Source organism: Myotis brandtii, unplaced genomic scaffold, assembly GCF_000412655.1.
Source record: "Myotis brandtii unplaced genomic scaffold, ASM41265v1 scaffold140, whole genome shotgun sequence".
NCBI classification, from domain to species: Eukaryota; Metazoa; Chordata; class Mammalia; order Chiroptera; family Vespertilionidae; genus Myotis; species Myotis brandtii.
Window position 1 is genome coordinate 2,235,973 of NW_005355000.1, and position 5,275 is coordinate 2,241,247.

A 5,275-nucleotide genomic window follows, 5' to 3' on the forward strand; every position below is an offset into this window, starting at 1 on the left:
GGGGAGGAGGAGAGAAAGAAAGAGAGAGAGAGAGGAACATTGTTATGAGAGAGACACATCTACTGATTGCCTTCCAAATGCTCCCTGACCAGAACCAGGGATCGAACCTGCAACCCAGCTATGTGCCCTTGACCAGGAATCAAATCCTCGACCATCTGATCAGCAGCCAGGTCCTGTTTTAAGCATTAAAATCAGTAGATGTTCATAAGTTTACATGAGGAAACCAAGACTTAGAAAGGTTGTTAACTTGTCTGAGGTCATACAGTTAGTAAAGGGAAAAGCTGGCTTAAAAAAAATATCCTCATCCAAGGATATGTTTTTATTGATTTTTAGAGAGAGAGAGATGGGGAGAGAAACATCAATGTGAGAGAGAAACATCAATTGGTTACCTCCCATACACACCCTGACTGCAGATCAAATCTGCAACCTGGGTATGTGCCCTGACTGGGAAATGAACCCACAATCCCCTGGTGCATGAGATGATGCTCCCACCAACTGAGCCCCAGCCAGGGCAAAAGCTGGCATTTTAACCGAGGTGATGTGAATGCACATTTTTATCTGTTACATTTGAAGTGTGAGGTTCTGTGCTGTGCATTATGGCCCCTGCCAGACATTACACTAACCCCACCCCCACTGATCTCTTTTAGCCCATTCCAGCCCCACACCCCGGGCCCTCACCACCCTATTGTCTGTGTCCACAGGTGACGCATATATGCACACAAGGTCATTTGTTGATCTCTCCCCACTCACCCACTTCCCCTGCCTTCCCTCTGAGGTTAGAAAGTCATGCTTCTATGTCTTTGAATCTATTTTGTTCATCAGTTTATTTTGTTCATTTGATTCCACCTTTGAGTGAGATCATGTGATACTTATCTTTCTCTGACTGGCTTACTTCGCTTAGCATGATGCTCTTCAGGTCAATCCGTGCTGTTGCAAATGGTAAGAGTTCTTTCTTTTTTTATAGCTGCATAGTATTCCATTGTGTAGATGCACCACAGCTTTTTTTATCCACTCATCTGCTAATGGGTAGTTGGAATGTTTCCAAATCTTAGCTATTGTAAATTGTGCTGCTATGAACATAGGGGTGCATATATTCTTTCTGATTTTTTTTTTAAAGTTTCTTAACTGTGTAGTGTGATTGAAAATAAAGAGGAATTGTAAGGGTCTGGTTGATTTTCACTTGAGGGTGTTAAGAGGATATCTGGGCTGTTTTATTATTATCATGGAGCTGTTAGAGTTCTCTGGATTTGATAAGTTAGAGAGCAAATCTATGATCTTTTTGAAAAAGATTTTTTCTTTACAGAGATTATATGGCCCTAGGACATTGGCACATGGAACTAGCACTGGCTCAGGAAACATTGGGAGCTGCCCCGGGCAGAATATGACACAGGGTGAGTGATTCTCTTCCTGGCTGTGGGTCTCTGCCACCCTGGCCACCACACATAGTTCCTGGTCCTGCCAACAGCACCTTTCTCTTTTTTCACAGAGTAGAAAGATTAAACTCACTTCTCAGCTTTGGAGCACACACAGATGGCTTATCTGCTCTGGGGTTTGATTGTGTTTTCAAGTCCCTACTTGTAACCTCTCAGAACTTATCTAAAAATAATTACCAAGCTGCAAATCCAGATTTTCAGATCAGGAAATATTCTGTGATTTATGAGCTGTACATTTGGGTGTAACTGACAAACCTCCTCACTCGTCACAAGCTCGCTTCTCTCTTCCCTGTGCATGATTCCATTTAAGATGAGGTTATAACAGCATAGCTACATGAACCTTGGCAGCCAGGAGCCGGCCCTGGCCTTTGGCCCTGAGACCAGCCATGAGCCCCAATGCCTGGCTAGGTTAATTGACGTGACGTTCTTTTGAACACAAAGCTGTGGCCTGAATCGCTTTTGGTGAAATTCCATTCTGAGCAAACACCTGGATTCATTCCACTGATTGGACCTATGCAGACAGTTGTCTAGCCTCTGAGAATTATTCTTCAAATCAGGGTCACTCCAAGTCCAACATGAAAACTGAGATCTGGTTTACACACCACAAATGTAAAAGGCCTGACTATTTCTCATACCTGTGGGTCCCTAATCAGAATAACTTGAGTTTCCACCGTCGCTTTCCCTTCTACTTGATTTCACATTGTGTTTCAGTTTCCAAATCAACAGTATAAGCCACTCAGCTGAGAACAACTTCCTGCTCCTGATGGGAAGAGAAAACAATTCCCTTGCTTCTCCGATAGTAGGAGGAGATGAATCTCCCCAGGAAAGACAATCCTCTGAGTACCTTTCTCTGCCTGAGGAAGAGCAGAACTAGAACGGAGGTCTCCTGAGGTTGACTCTACAGCACATGCTGGAGTTGCAAATAAACTCTCCGCAGCAGCCAGATGGGTAATAGACAAAGTGAGGAGGACCATGTTTGCCTTATAATGGCACCTGTGGCCAAAATAGCCACTGCTCACCGATATTCTGTGTGCTCCCTTCTGTCTCCCAGGTCCCTTGCAGTTAGGGTAGGGTCATGTGACTATTTCTGGCCACCAGGCTATGCATGACAGCTATTGCTCACTTTTGGGTCTAGGTTGACAATAGTTGTGGGCCATCTCCATTTCCTCCAGCTCTGGTGACTTTGGGAGTCACATCTTCCATGTAAGAGGAGGTGGCTCCTCATCTACATTGTATAGCATGCAAGGTAGGAAGAAATCTGTATTGTTGGGCCACTGAGATTTCCAAGTTTTGTCCAGAGTGGCAGCTATGAGCACCTGAAGTTATATATTTAAATGTACAGACATACTTTGATTATTAAACATATAGACATGTACCTCATTGTCCCAAAGATATGTGCTTTTTCTTTAAAAAAGCTAATATTTGCAAACCACATCCTATCTGATAAAAGGGTAATATGCAAATTAACCATCACTCTGTCACAAAGATGATGGCACCCATAGCCACAAGATGGCAGTGCCCAGTCCTCTCAACCCTGCCGAAGTCCTCCAGTCCCAGGGGGCAGCTGCTGAGAGTGGGCAGCGTGAGCAGCCTGGCAGAATGCTTGCTTTGTCACTGCGGCAAGTACAATAAAAGTTGGCTCCAAAACAGCCTGTTTCTTGGTGAGTCCGGGCAGGATGGGGTCCTGAGAGCTCTTCTGCTGGCTGCTCAGGAAACAGCACTGATGCCGCCGTGGGAGCCGTTGGAGAGGAGGTGGTAACCACCTCTGCAAAGCCAGAGCAGAGGAGGTGGGAGAGCCAGAGTGGAGAAGGCGGGCCTACACGGGAGCCGGAGCGGAGGAGGTGGAGGAGTCGGAGCAGAGGAGGCAGGGGAGCGGAAGCGGAGGAGCTGGGGCTGCCTCTACTCCCACAGGGGTGGCGGGTGAGCCACAGTTCAGGAGCCTCCGGAAGTGGTGGCGCCAGGCCATCCAGTGCTGTATCCAGTCCCTGAGGCATGTCCACCAGTACCGCGACGTCAACTGCTCGAAGCCATCCTGCCAGAAGATGAGGTGGGTTGTGCAGCACACCAAGGGCTGCCAGTGCAAGACCCATGGAGGTGACGGAGTGTGCAAGCAGTTCATGGCCCTTTGCTGCTACCATGCCAGACACTGCCAAGAAAACACATGCCCCATTCCCTACTGCCTCAACATCAAGCAGAAGCTCCGCCAGCAGAAGACACAGCACCGCCGGCAGCACGCGTAGCTTATGCACCAGTAGATGCCACATCAGCACCTGCACTGTGCCTCAGCCAAGTCTGCCTTCCCCTCCTTCAGCACCACCCTGGCCCCCCACACTCAATCCCAGCACACCCTGGACACCACAGCCCCTGACTCTGCCCCAGACCTCGCCTGTGAGCATGTCACTAGCCGGGTTCTCCAGCGTGGCTGGAACTCAGCCCCCTACCACAGTTTGCACTGGGAAGCCCACTAATCAGGTGCCAGCCCCACTACCCCCCACCCAGGCCCACCTGCAGCAGTGGAGGCGCCTGGCAGATTGCACATGAGGTACAGCAGCAGCAGCAGCATCTGTATTGGGTGAGCACCAACAACAGTATGCCCCTGAGGCTCAGTGACCCCTGAGAGCCAGATGGCCCCCATGGGCCTGAATGTGACCCAACCAGGTCAGTGGGCCTGTTATTCTGTCCCCCGAGCCCCAGCAGTGGCAGCCGACACCCATCCCCCAGCAACTGTCAATGTGAGGCATGCCCAGACCCGTGATGTCTATGCAGACCCAAGGTGCAGCTACCTCAGAACATCTCTCCAGATACCCTGCAGGACCTGCCGTGGACCCTGAAGTCTCCCAGCTCCCCCAGCAGCAGCACATGCTCAACATCCTCAAGTCAAACCCTCAGCTGATGGCAGCTCTCATCAAATAGCACACAGCCAAGTAAGTGGCCAGCCAGCCCAGCCTTCAGCTCTAGCCCAGCCTGCTGAATCTGAACGCCATGCAAGCCAGCGGGGCACGACCTGCTGTCCCTCTGCAGCAACAAGCAATGGGAGGCCTGAACCCCCAGGTCCAGGCCTTGAACATCATGAACCTGGGCTCAACCCCAGCATGCGAGTATGAACCACAGTACAGAGAGATGTCACGGAGCAACAGCAGCAGCAGCAACAACATTGTGAGAGGCATGTCCGACTGCTGGTTGTGATGGGGCGTCGCCTTCCCCTGATCACCAGGTTGCCTCTCGCCCCTGAGTGCTCCCAGACTGTGAGAGGGGGCAGGCCAGGCTGAGGGATACCCCCTCCAGTGCATGAATTTTCATGCACCGGGCCTCTAGTATTAGATAAAGGGTTAATATCCAACTACATATATAACTCATACAACTCAGTAACAACAACTACAAAACCCCTAAAAAATGCAATTAAAAAAACGGGCAGGGAACTAAATAGGCATTTTTCCAAAGATATCAAAATGGCCAAGAGGTATGTGAAAAGATGCACAACATCATTAATCACCAGGGAAATATAAATCAAAACCACAATGAAATATTGCCTCACACCTGTTATGATGGCTATCCTTAAGGAACAAGAGATAACAAGTGTTAGCAAGGATGTGAAGAAGACGGAATGCTTGGACACTGTAGGTGGGAATGTAAATTAGTGCAGCCACTGTGCAAAGCAGTATGATGGACTTTGATTGCAGTCGGCTGGAACACTGTACAGATTCCTCCTGGTTGGAGTGAGTGGTTGCAGCAGCATGATTTCCCAAGAGACTGGTTGGTGAAAGCTTGAAAGTGGTCCTGAACGAAAGATGAAAATTAGCGCAGAATACATGGGCCAAAAACGAGGATGAGGACTAGGAATG

The 5,275-nt window shown here is 49.0% G+C and overlaps 1 pseudogene; it reads left to right on the forward strand.

The window, feature by feature from the left end:
• Positions 1 to 2,942: 2,942 nt before the first annotated feature.
• On the forward strand, positions 2,943 to 4,518 carry LOC102239563 (annotated as a pseudogene).
• The last annotated feature ends 757 nt before the right edge of the window (positions 4,519 to 5,275 follow it).